Source organism: Urocitellus parryii, chromosome 4 (genome assembly GCF_045843805.1).
Source record: "Urocitellus parryii isolate mUroPar1 chromosome 4, mUroPar1.hap1, whole genome shotgun sequence".
Classification (NCBI taxonomy): domain Eukaryota; kingdom Metazoa; phylum Chordata; class Mammalia; order Rodentia; family Sciuridae; genus Urocitellus; species Urocitellus parryii.
Genome location: NC_135534.1, coordinates 65,551,926 through 65,567,140, shown reverse-complemented (window position 1 = coordinate 65,567,140; position 15,215 = coordinate 65,551,926). Strand labels below are relative to the sequence as shown.

General features: G+C 41.4%; 1 pseudogene; it reads left to right on the top strand.

The window, feature by feature from the left end:
* The window catches only part of LOC113181702 (elongation factor 1-alpha 1 pseudogene), a 20,596-nt pseudogene extending 5,381 nt beyond the window's left edge, over nt 1–15,215 (top strand).

The window sequence follows — 15,215 nt, the reverse complement described above, 5'->3', positions numbered from 1 at the left end:
GGCAGGTTAACTGCTGTTGATGGATACAAGTGGTAAACAGTGAGAGTCCAAGACAAAGAGAGTCCAAGCCAAAATGCTGTCTCTGTAGCTTGGACACCGGTCACCCACCCTCTACCAGTGTTCCTGAATATAATAGGTGTTGATAGCTTGTGGGGTAAATGCCTGCAAGCTACCATAGGGAAGTTCCATTTAAGCATATGTCAGCCCTCGAGGTTTTATCTGTGATCCTGCCAAATTGTCGCCACTAAACAATCAATATCCACTGGCTGGTAACTATCAGAGACATCAGAGCCCATATACAAATTGGCTAAAGTAAACATAATTTACCCAATCCACAGCTCTTTTAACTCTCCTCTGTGGCCAATAAGAAAGTAGGATGGGGGTTGGGGCTGTAGCAGTTGCCTAGCCATGTGTAAGGCATTTGGTTAGTTTCTTAGCACCACATAAAAATGTAACAAAATAAAGGCATGATGTCCGTCTACAACTACAAAAAAATTTTTTTTTAAAGTAGGATAGAACTTAGCTTTATGACGGCAGGGTATAGAAAATTAAATAAGGTGATCCCTCCACTTATGCAGCTGTTCCTAATATAGTCAATATTCTAGAAGAGGTAGTACACAATTGGGAACATATCACTGCGTGCTGGATCTTGCTACCCTTCTTTATCATAGATAAAGTCCTTGAGAGTAAAACCTCATTTGCCTTCATATAGGAAGGCCCACAATGGATGTTTTCAGTGTTACTTCAGGATATTTCCATTGTCCCATCTTGTGTCCTGGTATGATAACAAACCTTCACTAGTGAAAATGTTCACATAATGATCATATCTGATCCTTTTTCAGTGCTCACCAAGGCTACCCCCATTCTTTGACTCATTTGCAAAGACGGACCATAAACCTTGACAAAGTTCAGGGCCATAGCTAATTGGTGAAGCCCTAAGCAACTCAGCAAGACCCTGTCTCTCTATAAAATACAAAAAAAGGCTGGGGATATGGCTCAGTGGTTAAGAGTCCCTAGGTTCTATCCCTGATACAAAAGGAAAAAAAAATTCTTGGATATTGACTGGTCAAGTAAGACAAAAGTTATATACCTCAGGTTGTAATAAAGTTCAAGCATTTCCACTTCCCAATACAGTAAAGCAAACATACGTGACTGCATGACCAATGTAATTCTGCAACCTGTACACTCAGAAAAATGAGAAATTATATCCCATCTGATTCAAATGTATGATATGTCAAGATCATTGTACTGTCATATGTAACTAATTAAAACAAATTAAAAAAATAAAAGAATTTGTGGGACTACTGGGTTACTGGAGGGCTTTGATCCTTCATTTGGCTCAGTTATTACAACCCCTATTGTCGTGAACCTGCTATGTCATTAACATAACAACCAAACACTTTTGTCTTTCCACAATGTCAGAGTTTACTAAATAACAGTAAGCTCACAGGCTATCTATCCCACTTTCATCAGCAGCGGTTCACTGAATACTTGTGGGTAACCTGGTAATCATAAACTGGGAAAACCCAAGTCCTTTTGTTCTAATCTTTCTAATATCTATAACATTCAAGACACACATACTTCACACAGTGATTTAAATAGGTCACAGGAAGTTTAAGAAAGGGTTCAAGCAACCACAAGGTTACAGAGCACAGGTAAAAAGAGAGAGAGAGAAATACAAAGAGTCACTATACGTGGTCAGATAAGGATTTTAATAATCCAGTTTCACAGAGTTGTCCAAAGCAAAGGGTTTAGATGGATGACAGTTTCATAGTGTCAGTTTGGTGCGTCAGCTGGGAATGGCTATGTGTGGTCATCACAGGGAGGAGAATGAAGATTGATGAGGATAGGAAATCAGAGATTTGTCACTGTGGTGATTTTACTGAGCAAGGCTCATGATGAGTGATCAGGTGATTAAGATGGGGCTCAAGATGCCACCATATTCAGTCTCAAGGGGATCCTCCTTTTATGGGTCTTGAGTGAACGGTTCTCATCTGGTGAGGTTTTATAAGCTCCCGTGTCTAGTGTTCCTGATATGATTTGGGAGGTCCACGTGTCAGGGTGCTCCTTGATTTAGTTTGATACATTGGCATGTGTAAGTTATTAGTTTATGCCTTATGGTAGTGCCAGGCAGATGGTGGCTGTTTACTGTACAAACAGTTCTACCTTGGCACATGTACTAAAAGGGAGTAACTCAGGTTTTGGCATAGCCTGAAAACTGCTTTATTCTACACATCAAAGAGTAATTCGGAGCAGAGCCTGGCCTGCTCTCAACACCTATATATAATTTGTGTAGCGGGTACAGTATGGAACTGGACTTACCAGCATACTGAGGCATTTAATCAAGCCAAATGAACAATAAAACAGGCACAAGCCCTTGGGACACTAGACACATCAAAACCTACTGAGCTTACCATTTATGTAACTCCAGATAGCTTTTATGGATTAAGGTACATAAGACCCCATTGGATTTTGGTCACAGTTATGGAAGGGGACAGAGGAATGTTAAAGCTTAGAAAACAACTGTGTGCCACTTATGTTCTCCTTCTTTCCATAGAGTCCATCACCAGAGAAGCAGAATTCAAGGTTGTTACCACAACAGTGGTCAAGGCCCTACAATCAGGGATAGCTCAGGTAGCACCCATTATGAAATGGGCTGAATACCTTCAACAGTAAGGAATAGACAGTACTTCACCTCTCAGCTTAGAACTTTGACAGTTCCTGGGACCGGTTACCTATGTAGCAAAAAAAGATGACATGCCAGAAAACATACCTTTACTCCCTTCACCTGTACAAGAAGGCCATCCTTCAATACTCCCAGAGTCAGCCTGGTATACTGATGGATCAGGAAAATGGAACCCCCCAGAGTGGAGAGCTGTAACCTATCACCCAGGGACTGAGGCTCTAATTGACAAGGGACAAGGACACAGCAGCCAGTGGGATGAATTGTGAACAGTATGGATGGTTCTTGCTCAGGAAAGTGGGCCATTAACTCTCTGCACTGACAGCTGGGCCATACTTAGAGAACGCACAACGTGGTGACAATGGCAGATGACTGATGGCAGGCCTCTGTAGGGAACACTGTTATGGGAGAATATATGGTGTTGTAGTCAAACCAAATTTGTCACAATGTACCATGTGACTGTTTGTTGCCCTTTCCAATTTCCAGGATATGATGAAGCTGACCAACTGCAAAGGTAAGCTGCTAGGAGACCCCAGCAGAAAAAATTGCCAGTTGACTACGTTGTAAATTAAAGCACTTAGGTCAAAAGACTATGTGGATAACTGTGACACGCTGAGGGTGGCCCATAAATATATCTGATGTTGCTGCTGTCTACCAGAACTGTCTTGCCTGCTCTCAGCACTACCCGTGACAAATGGATGGCCACCAAGGGGCAGATGATGTTCCTCTTCAGCAATGGCAGATAGACTATATTGGCCTTTTCCCATCATCAGAAGGGGCCAAAGCAGTGGTTCGCCTTTTGAATACAGACTTAGTTGCTCTGAGGCTTATTTTTAAAAAGACATGTTTTTTTTTCTCTCTCTTCTCCCCTCAACATCTCCCCAAGAAGATTAGGGAGGTGGTGTTTTCTTCCCTTAGTTATCTTTTTCTTGAACACACCCACCACAGGAAGGAGATATTTGCCAGAGGATCTAAGAAGTGAATATCTAACACGCCATCAGGGCACCCTGTGACCCCCTACCAGAGCACACCTGGAATGCAGCCCTTGAAGAGCTTCTTTAAAAGCCCTCTGTTTTCCCTGATGGACCAAACCACAGCATCTGGGACTGGAGCCCCCTGTGTTTCTCCTTTGCCAGCAAAGCAATAAACCTTCGTTTTCCTTTTTTCTCAAAACCATGTCTTCATTATTAAATTGGCATGACTTGGCACTGGGGACAAGAGCCAAGCATTCAGTAACAAAATTGGCACCCAGATGGGACCTGAGAGCAGCCCCCACTCTGGCTTTCTTGGGCAAGCAACTGCACTTCTCTGCTGAGGACATAAGGCAAATTTTTAAAAAATATTTTTAGTTATAGTTGGACACAATACCTTTATTTCTCTATTTTTATGTGGTGCTGAGAATCAAACCCAGTACCTCACGCAAAGTGAGCGCTCTACCGCTGAGCCACAACCCAGCCCCCCACCTTCCCCCTCCCCACCCCAAGGCAAAATTTTTGAAAGCTGACTGCAGGAAAGTTAGAAGACAGTGTTGCCTTGGGTCAAACCAGCAGAGCTATCCCTGTGAGTAAAGAGAGGGACTGATGGACTGTCCCAGCAGCTGCCAAAATCCCTTTTGCTTCAGGGAATTCCCACCTTCCTTCCCTGCACCATATGGATTGCTCCATCTTGGTCTACTTTGAGAAAATGGAAAGTCAATGCAGTGAAGTCACAATACCTTGGCCAGTCTATAAGCTCCCCAGATGTGCACACCGAGACGGTTGATTTTACACATCTGGTTCCCCTTGTAGGATCATGTGGTCCCTCTCCGAAGATATCTGTGGCATTGCTGTTAAATGGGAGTTGGGAACTTGGGGAGATTTTCCCCTATGTGGTCTGTTTTAAAGGTTCCTGTCTGTCAGCCATAATGTGGGGAATCCTCTCTGTTTGTCTGCCTCTATGTTTTTGTTTTTGTTTTAATTTGTATCTGTTTCTGTCCTTTTAAGATGTGTGCCGCAGTCTGGCTGGGCACAATTCAGGAGCCACTTGTCAAAAGAAACTAACTTTATTTTTAGAACTACAAACGCCAAAATCCCTTTTGCTTCAGGGAATTCCCACCTTCCTTCCCTGCACCATATGGATTGCTCCATCTTGGTCTACTTTGAGAAAATGGAAAGTCAATGCAACAGCTCCTCAGGAAAAGAAACCCTCAGAGCCCAACTGCCACCACTGGCTTCCACAAGCCTCTCCCCCACACCAACCTCACCACCTCCCACAATCCTCCTGCTCTTGAGGCCGATTGGCTGGGTCGCGTGGGCGGAGCCAAAGAAGTCCCCCAATGAGCAGCTCCGTGGTCTGAAAGGGCAGGGAAACAGCCCAATGAGCAGCTCTGTGGAGGAGCCAATCAGCTAGATGTTGCTGGGGCTGCTGTGAGCCAATCATCAGCTGGCAGTCTGAAGGGCAGGGCAGCTAGATGTTGCTGGGGCCGCTGTGAGCCAATCATCAGCTGGCAGTCTGAAGGGCAGGGAAACAGCCCAATGAACATCACCGCAGAGGAGCCAATCAGCTAGATGTTGCTGGGGCCACTGTGAGCCAATCATCAGCCGGCAGCTGGAAGTTTGCTGGCAGCTGGAAGTTTGCTGGGGCCCCTTTGGCTGTGGCTCTCAACATCTCCCCCTCTCTGTTTAAAAAACAAGCATGTGGCTTAGGGACCGTGCCTGCCTTAGGTTGTCCAATACTACATATGGTCCTTACCCGTCTTCGGATGAGCTGACCTCAGGGCGTCAGCCTCCTGTCTTAGGTTGGTACCATTGTAATTGGATCTTACCCGTCATTGACTACGGGTCCAGTATACAGCCACACCTGTGGAGAGGTACCAGCACGGGGGGTGAGGTCCTTTGCCTCACCTCTGTTGGCCCCCAAATTTTAGCTGAACGATCATGACAAGCAGAAGGGAGGAAGATATACCAAGCTAATTGACAGCTCTTGTTGGAAAAATTGTACCACTTATGACATCATCAGCAAAAATACCCCAACACTACCACAAGTCGCTGCACCAACAGATAGTTCACAATGCATACAAGTGAGTTCACAATGCATACAAGTGACACATAGTTTAGGCAAGTTCTGTAAGCGGTTCAGTGATGGCTATTGCAAAAACTGTAGATTAGTTTTATCTTTGTCTTCACCGGCACAGGGATGAAGATAGGAATTCTGGCAATAATGGCTAAAGAAAAAATTATATAACATTCCAGAACATACTAAAATAAAACAATTTTCTTAACAATTTACATTGTCTTCACTGGCACTGGGATGAAGATAGAAATTCTGGCAATAATGGCTAAAGAAAACATTGTGTAACATTCCAGAAGGCACTAAAAGAAAACAATTTTCTTAACAATTTACATTATCTTCACCGGCACTGGGATGAAGATAGGAATTTTGGCAATAATGGTTAATATTAATAATTGTGTAACATTCCAGAAGGCACTAAAAGAAAACAATTTTCTTAACAATTTACATTATCTTGAAAAGAATTATTAAATATAATGAAAAGGATAGGTGAAAGTAAACAAACAGATCTGTTAACCTCCTTTTTTGTTTACATATTAAAACAATTCTTTTTTTTTTTAAAGAGAGAGTGAGAGAGGAGAGAGAGAGAGAGAGAGAGAGAGAGAGAGAGAGAGAGAGAGAGAATTTTTTTTAATATTTATTTTTTAGTTCTCGGCGGACACAACATCTTTGTTGGTATGTGGTGCTGAGGATTGAACCCGGGCCGCACGCATGCCAGGCGAACGCGCTACCGTTTGAGCCACATCCCCAGCCCTTAAAACAATTCTTAACAGTTATTTACCCAATTTAAATTAAACCATTTAAATCACGTAAATAAAAAAAAAATTTTGGATCCATTTTTTCATGAGCGCACATCATATATGATATATGGACATACGTACATTCAAACATATAACACAAAACACAAGTGTGCACACATAATATAATACATGCAACACATAACATAATAGTAAAGGCCTTATAACTTTTTACAGGTGAAATCTCCATTGCAATGTTTAAAAACTCTATAGTCAAAAAAAAAAAATAGAACTGATCAGCAAAACATTAACCTAGGTCTGTATGAGCTCAAAAAACAAAATAGAACTTCATGATATGGGAAAGGGCAATAATAAAACAGATATTGAAAAAAGCATCCTGGTTCTGTCGCAGATGTAAGGATAGCCAAATTGGAGTTTTGGATATCAGCTGTTATTGATTTGAGCCAAATCATCTTCTTTTTGGTCTGTAGAATTCGCTTTAGTTAATCTCTCTGGAATCCAAATTGGCTGCTGTTCTCCCTGTGAAAACACACAAACAGACCCCCGACTCCAGACAATCACTGGGTCAGGATTTTAGTTAATCTCTCCGGAATCCAAATCGGCTGCTGTTCTTCCTGTGGAAACATACAAACAGGCCCCCGACTCCAGACAATCACTGGGTCAGGACCTTGGTTAATCTCTCTGGAATCCAAATCGGCTGCTGTTCTTCCTGTGGAAACACACAAACAGACCCCCGACTCCAGACAATTACTGGGTCAGGACCTTTCCATTGTCCTGTTAGAATATCTTTCCAAAGTACCTTGGGCTTATGTACATTTTTTGGACACATATGCCTTTCTGCAGCACTAAGTCCTAATGAATCCAAATTTAAAAAGTTTAGAGTAAAAAGGGTTATTTTAAGTTTATCTTTGGGGAATATATACCCCTTCCCAATTCCATCTTTTTGCTTTAATAAGTACATTTTAATAGTTTGATGAGCTCTTTCAACTATGCCTTGTCCCTGTGGATTGTATGGGATTCCTGTTATATGAGTAATGCCAAATGATGAGCAAAATTGTTTAAAAGAAGTAAACGTAAAAAACCAGGGGCATTATCTGTTTTTAACTGTTTTGGAATGCCCACAGTGGCAAAATTTTGTAAGCAATGAGCTATAACATCTTTAGTTTTTTCTCCGGCATGAAGGGAGCCCATCAAAAATCCAGAAGAAGTATCAACTGTAACATGCAAATATTTTAATTTTCCAAATTCTGGCAAGTGTGTGACGTCCATCTGCCAAATATGGTTAGGTATCAATCCTCTAGGATTGACTCCAAGATTAACTTGTGGTAAAAAGGTCACACAATTTTGACATTGTTTTATTATTTGTCTAGCTTGTTCCTTAGTTATTTTAAAACGCTTTTGTAAAGTATTAGCATTGACATGGAACCTTTTATGAAAATTTATAGCTTCTTCTAGTGTAGAGAAAATATGTATGTCATGTGTAGTTTTATCTGCTACATCATTGCCCAAACTAAGGGCTCCAGGCAATCCTGTATGTGCCCTGATATGTCCTATAAAGAATGGATCTTTTCTGTCCCAGATTAAACTTTGTATAGTGGAAAACAAAGAGAAAACAGTAGAAGAAGGGGAAATCCTACCAGCATCTTCAAGGGATACTATAGCATTAACTATATACTGACTATCAGAAAATAAATTAAATACAGAATCTTTAAACATCACAAAAGTTTGTAATACTGCATTAAGCTCTACCTTTTGAGCTGATTGTTTGGGTACTAAAAATGTAAAAGTTCGATCAGGTGTAACTATTGCTGCTGTACCATTATTTGACCCATCAGTGAATATATTTGGAGCATTCATGATAGGTGTTTTTCTTGTCATTTTTGGAAAAATTACAGGATGCAATGACCAAAAAGACAATAAAGGATTAGATGGTAAGTGGTTATCAAATGAAACATTAGATTTGCACATGATTATTGCCCAAGTATTTAACTCATTAGCTAATTCATCAATTTGATTCATAGTATATGGAGTAATAATTTTATTAGGAGAAATTCCAAACACTGCCTTTGCTGTTTTTATTCCTTTGAGTATCAATTGTCCTACAGCCTCAGGATACCTAGTAAGAATAGTGTTAGGAGAATAAGATAAATGTATCCATAATAATGGACCTTCTTGCCAAAATACTCCTGTAGGAATATTTTTTGTTGGTAGTACAATAAATAATAAAGGCAAACTTATATCAATTCTATCCAAATGCATATTTTCCATATATGTTTCAATGATTTTTAATGCCTTTCTTGCTTCAGGCGTTAACATTCGGGGTGAATTTGGATCTGATGAACCTTTTAGGATATCAAATAAAGGTCCCAATTCTCCTGTTGGAATACCTAGATAAGTCCTTATCCAATTTATGTCTCCTAATAACTTTTGAAAGTCATTAAGTGATTTGAGTTGATCTACTCGTATTTGAATTTTTGGTGGACGGACCATGGTTGAGGATAATAGAACTCCCAAATAATTAATTGGAAAATTTAATTGTACTTTATCTATTGCTATCTCTAGATTATAATTTTTTAATAAGTTTGTAAGTGTGGCATAACATTCTAGCAATGTGTTTTTAGCTTTGTGTGCTAATAATATATCATCCATATAGTGAAATATTTGTAGCTCAGAATTTTGATTTCTAAGTGGCTGGATTACTTTGTTAACATAAATTTGACACATAGTTGGGCTGTTAGCCATCCCTTGAGGGAGTATTTTCCATTCATATCTCTGATCAGGACCTTCATGATTTAGTGCAGGGATAGTAAATGCAAAATGTGGACTATCCTCAGGATGAATTGGAATTGAAAAAAAACAATCTTTAATATCTATAACTAAAACATACCAAGTTTTTGGCAAAGCAGACAATTGAGGAATCCCCGATTGAGCAGGTCCCATAATGACCATTTCATTATTAATGGCTCTTAAATCTTGCAATAATCTCCATTTACCAGATTTCTTTTTGATGACAAAAATGGGAATATTATGGGGAGATACAGAAGGTTGTATATGTCCTTCCGCTAATTGTTGTTTGACCAGATCATGGGCTACTTGTATCTTTTCTTTAGTCAAGGGCCACTGAGGAACCCATACTGGTCTTTCTGATTTCCAGGTAATTTTTATTGTCTCAGTGGCCCTTTGTGAAAATCCAACCCATGTCTGTCTGTTCCTTGATTTATTTGTATTGGTGCTGCTATACCTTGTTCTTTTTTTTCTAATCGTTTTCCTTTCCTAAAACCTTATATAGCCATAATAGTGGGTGCATTTTGATTGATATTATTTGTTAATGTCAAACCTAATTGATCTAAGACATCTCGTCCCCATAAATTTACAGGAAGATGATCCAATACATATGGCTGTATAGTTCCTTCACATCCTTCAGGATCCTTCCAATCTAATACCATTGCACTTTTATCGGGATTATTCGCCACTCCTAGGCCTCGAAGCGTTTGAGTGGCTTGTTGTAATGGCCAATGTTTTGGCCATTCTTGACGAGAGATAATGCTAAGGTCTGCACCTGTATCCAGTAGCCCATTAAATTCATGTCCTTGAATATTTAGTTTTAGCATGGGGTGAGAATCTAAATTTAAAGAAAGCATAGCCCAATCTACACCTGTGGAGCCTAATCCCTTGGAACCTCTTTCTACAGCATGACTGGAAAATTTATCATGTAGGCTTGGTATTATTAGTAACTGTGCTATTCTATCTCCTGGTGAAATTACTGATATACCCTTTGGAGAACTGGCTATAATTTTTATTTCACCTTCATAATCGGGATCAATTACCCCAGGACTTATCAAAAGTCCTTTTAGAGTAGAAGAGCTGCGTCCCAATAATAAGCCTACTGTTCCTTTGGGAAGAGGTCCTTTCACCCCTGTGGGAATGATTTGAACTCCCATCTCTGGAGTTAGTACTGATTTGGCGGAGGCGCAGATGTCCAACCCTGCGCTCCCTCTGGTTTGTCTGATGAGGGATCTGATGTCCTGGGCACTACCCTGATGGGGTTGCTGGGGTTGCTGGTTTCCTCCAGTGCTCCGTATATTTGTGGTTTGGGGCCCCGGAGCATTGGGGCCCCCTGTCCATTTTTTGGCAACGGAGCCCGATGCCTTTGTCCACGATATTGTGGATAAACATCTTGTCCTTGTTCGTTTTTTGATAATGGAGTACCCTCTATGGTGGTTTGATACCGGCATTCATTAGCCCAATATAATGGAGTACCCTCTATGGTGGTTTGAGAACGGCATTCATTAGCCCAATGTCTCCCTCTACGGCATCGTGGGCAAATACCCGGTATTCTACTCCTTTGATACCTAGTTTTGTTAAACCCTCCTCCTATGGGGCAATTCCTTTTAAAATGTCCTGTTTGTTCACAATTGTAGCATGTTCTTGGCCTGGAATCTAAAGCCTGTTTTACTGCAGCTGCCACAATTTGCCCTTGTTCATTAATGTCTCTGGCATCTAAAGCCTGTTTTACTGCAGCTGCCACAATTTGCCCTTGTTCATTAATGTCTCTGGCATCTAAAGCCTGTTTTACTGCAGCTGCCATGACTTGCTCTTGTTCATTAATGTCTCTACATAATTTAATATATGTGTTTAAATCTTCCTGTTTCCATGGTCTAATGATATCTCTGCACCAACAATTCGCTTGGTCATAAGCCAGTTGTTTTATTAATGGCATTGCTTGTTCTGTATTCCCAAAAACTCTGGTAGCTGTTTGAATAAGCCTATCTACAAATTCAGCATAAGGTTCATTAGCTCCTTGTATTATCTTAGATAATTGACCTTGTAAACCTCCATGTCCTTGTAAAGTCTTCCATGCCCTAATCGCCTCTACAGCAATTTGTGAGTATACGCCAGGATCATATGCAAGTTGTTGCTGCCGATCCTCATAAGGTCCCTTTCCTAACAACATATCTAGATTTCTCTGAGGATAACCAGCTGCTGCATTTCGCCTAGCCGTCTCCTTGCAAAATTCCTCATTGGCAACCTTCCATAACAGGTATTGTCCTCCATTTAGCACAGCTTTACAAATATTAGCCCAATCTACTGGTGTCATGTTTAAGTTGGTAATGGATTCGACCAAGCTTACAGTGAAGGGTGCTTGAGGACCATAAGTTGTTACAGCCTCTTTTAGCTCCTTCACTGTTTTGAAATTTAAACCCTGGTAAATTCGCTGCCCTCCTACCTCAATACAGGGCATACTTGAGATCCTGTCTCAGGATCCCAACTATCAACTGCGGGGGTTGGGAGTCTCTTAGCATATGGAGGTGGTGCTGTTGATTGGACACTTATGCCCTCTGGTGATAGAATGCTGTTAGTAGCAGTCTCCTGTAGAGGTGGTGCTGTTGGTTGGAGACTTTCGCTCTCTGATAGAAAGGTGTTATTAGCAGTCTCCTGTTGTAACTTTTCCCCTGATGGCTTTTTCTGCTCTAAACTTCCTTCCTCTGTCTCACTAGCTCGAAAGACCTTCTCTTGTACTTGAATCTTTTCCTCTTTCTGACTAACTTGAGAGACCTCTTTTACTTGAATCAATATGTCTTCTCCTTCCTCTACCTTTGTCTGATCTGAAGGCTTTGGACTAAGCAAACCAGATACTTTCGTCCACAATGGCAATGTGCCAACTGGCAGAGTCCCTGGGTTGTTCTTTTCTATTCTTTTTAAATCCTCACCATGATGGTTCCATTGTGATATATCTAACAACTCCTCCTTAAAAAGCCATGGGCTATATTTTTGTATTATATCAACGTATGCCCTGACTGCTCTTGATTTTATTGGGAAGCCTCCTTGCTCTAACAATTTACTTAACACTCTTTCGGTTTGTTTTTTACTAATTGCTGATCCCGTATTTCTACTATAATACAACCCAGCAAGATAACACCAAACCAAACCGAGACAGAATGAAATAAATTTGGAACAATAATTCATTATATCAGCCTTTCTATCCTCCTGACATGTGCATCCGTCCTTTCTCCCTATCTGTTCCTCACACGCAAATAGTTTTTCCTCAGTTGTGAGCGGTTTTTCTTCCGTCTCACTCATCTCCAGGGACAGGCAACTTAAAACAAAAATGAAGCAAAACAAAAGAGGAATCTTAGAATGGCTACCCATCCTCTCGCCCTGCCCTTAGGGGCGAGCAGTTTACTTACCCTCAGTCGCTCCCCGTGCGAGCCACCAAATGCAGCAGTCTGGCTGGGCACAATTCAGGAGCCACTTGTCAAAAGAAACTAACTTTATTTTTAGAACTACAAACGCCAAGCAAAACAGCTCCTCAGGAAAAGAAACCCTCAGAGCCCAACTGCCACCACCGGCTTCCACAAGCCTCTCCCCCACACCAACCTCACCACCTCCCACAATCCTCCTGCTCTTGAGGCCGATTGGCTGGGTAGTGTGGGCGGAGCCAAAGAAGTCCCCCAATGAGCAGCTCCGTGGTCTGAAAGGACAGGGAAACAGCCCAATGACCAGCTCCGTGGAGGAGCCAATCAGCTAGATGTTGCTGGGGCCGCTGTGAGCCAATCATCAGCTGGCAGTCTGAAGGGCAGGGCAGCTAGATGTTGCTGGGGCCGCTGTGAGCCAATCATCAGCCGGCAGCTGGAAGTTTGCTGGGGCCCCTTTGGCTGTGGCTCTCAACAGATGTGGGCAATTCTGTGTTGATCCTATAGATTGTTTCTTGGTGAAGATCCTGGTAGAATGGGATACCTATGGATATAAACCCGTCTAAGAAAACGATGATGTTTTACTGTAACAATCTGGTCTTTGAATGGCTTTCTGAATTGTTGTACAATCTTGCAGTTGGAGTTGATCTGTCAGATAAAATAAGTGAAAGATTCTGCATGTACAGGCATGTATGCAATTACATTATGAGTCTAAACAGCCAAACACTAAATTGGATGCAAAAAGTTGCTGCCTCTAATGTGCAAGTATAAAATCCTCACCAAAAAAGGATTTAAAAAAATTTTTTTAATCATTTCAATCCAATGCTGACTGAGTATTGCTTCTCAGCCTGGCCCAAGGCAGCTGCAAATCATCCTGCTGTGGGTCAGAGACACCAGCCCTGGGATAAAGGAAAAGAAAAACAAAATCCCAAGAAAACTGCTTGGTCTGTAGAGAAGCTTTAGGGGATCTGGCCTGTACCCTGCTTTCCAGCCACTCTGCCCATGAGAATAAAATTGAAGTTTGAGAACAGGGCTCAGTTCGCCACTTCTGGAGACAAAATGAAATTTCTGTGGGCTGTAGGCCTCACTGATTTTCTGTCTGGGTTTTTGTCTCATGGGTTCAAAGAATGAAATCCATAGGTGACAACAAAGGACAAAATAAATAAAATTTGATTTGAATGAGAAGAAAATAAGATGAAACTCCCCATTATGGGAGAAGAAAACTGCCAGAAAGCTTTTCCATTTGAGGATACTAGTGTAGGCACTTAAGGCTTCTGGATAAAGGCATTGATCATAGTCCATGCAAAAAGACATTTAAAAGTGTTGGGGCTGCCTTTTTTTTTTTTTTTTTTTTGCAATGGGTTTGCTGCCAGAACACAGGCAGAAGCTGCTGAGATGGGAAAGGGTTTCTTCAAGAATGCTGGGGTCTTGGATAAACTGAAGTCTGAGTGTGAGTGTGGTATCACCATTGACATCTCCCTATAGAAATTTGAAACTAGCAAGTATTAAGTGACTATCATTGATGCCCCAGGACACAGAGACTTTATCAAATACATGATTAGAGGCACATCTCAGGCTGACTGTGCTGTACTGATTATTGCCACTTGTGTTGATGAATTTGACCTGGTATCTATCTCCAAGAATGGGCAGACCTGTGAGCATGCCCTTCTGGCCTACACACTAGGTGTGAAACAACTAATTGTTGGTGTTAACAAAATGGATTCCATCGAGCCATCCTACTGTCAGAAGAGATACAAGGAAATCATTAAGGAAGTTAGCACCTACATTAAGAAAATTGGCTATAACCCTGACACAGTAGCATTTGTGCCAATTTCTGGTTGGAATGGTGACAACATGTTGGAGCCAAGATCTAATATGCCTTGGTTCAAGAGATGGAAAGTCACCCGTAAAGATGGTAGTGTCAGTAGATCCACACAGCTTGAAGCTTTAGATTGCATCCTGCCACCAAGTGGTCCAATTGACAAGCCTCCAGGATGTCTACAAAATTGTTTATATTGGTACTGTCCCTGTGGGCTGATTGGAGACTGGTGTTTTCAAGCCCCACATGGTGGTCACCTTTGCTCTAGTCAATGTCACAACTGAAGTACGGTTCATTGAAATGGTCCATGAAGCTCTGAGTGAAGCTCTTTCTGGAGACAATGTGGGCTTCAATGTCAAGAGCGTGTCTGTCAAAGATGTTCCCGTGGCAATGTTGCTAGTGACAGCAAAAATAATCCATCAATGGAAACATCTGGTTTCACTGTTCAGGTAATTATCCTGAACCATCCAGGCCAAACCAGTGCTGGTTATGCCCCCATACTGGATTGTCACATAGCTCACATTGCTTGCAAGTTTGCTAAGCTGAAAGAAAAGATTGATTGCCCTTCTGGTAAGAAGATAGAAGATGGTCCTAAATTCTTGAAATATGGTGATGCTGTCATTGTTAATATGGTTCCAGGAAAGCCCATGTGTGTTGAGAGCTTCTCTGACTATCCTCAGGGTCATTTTGCAGTTCATGATATGAGAGCATAA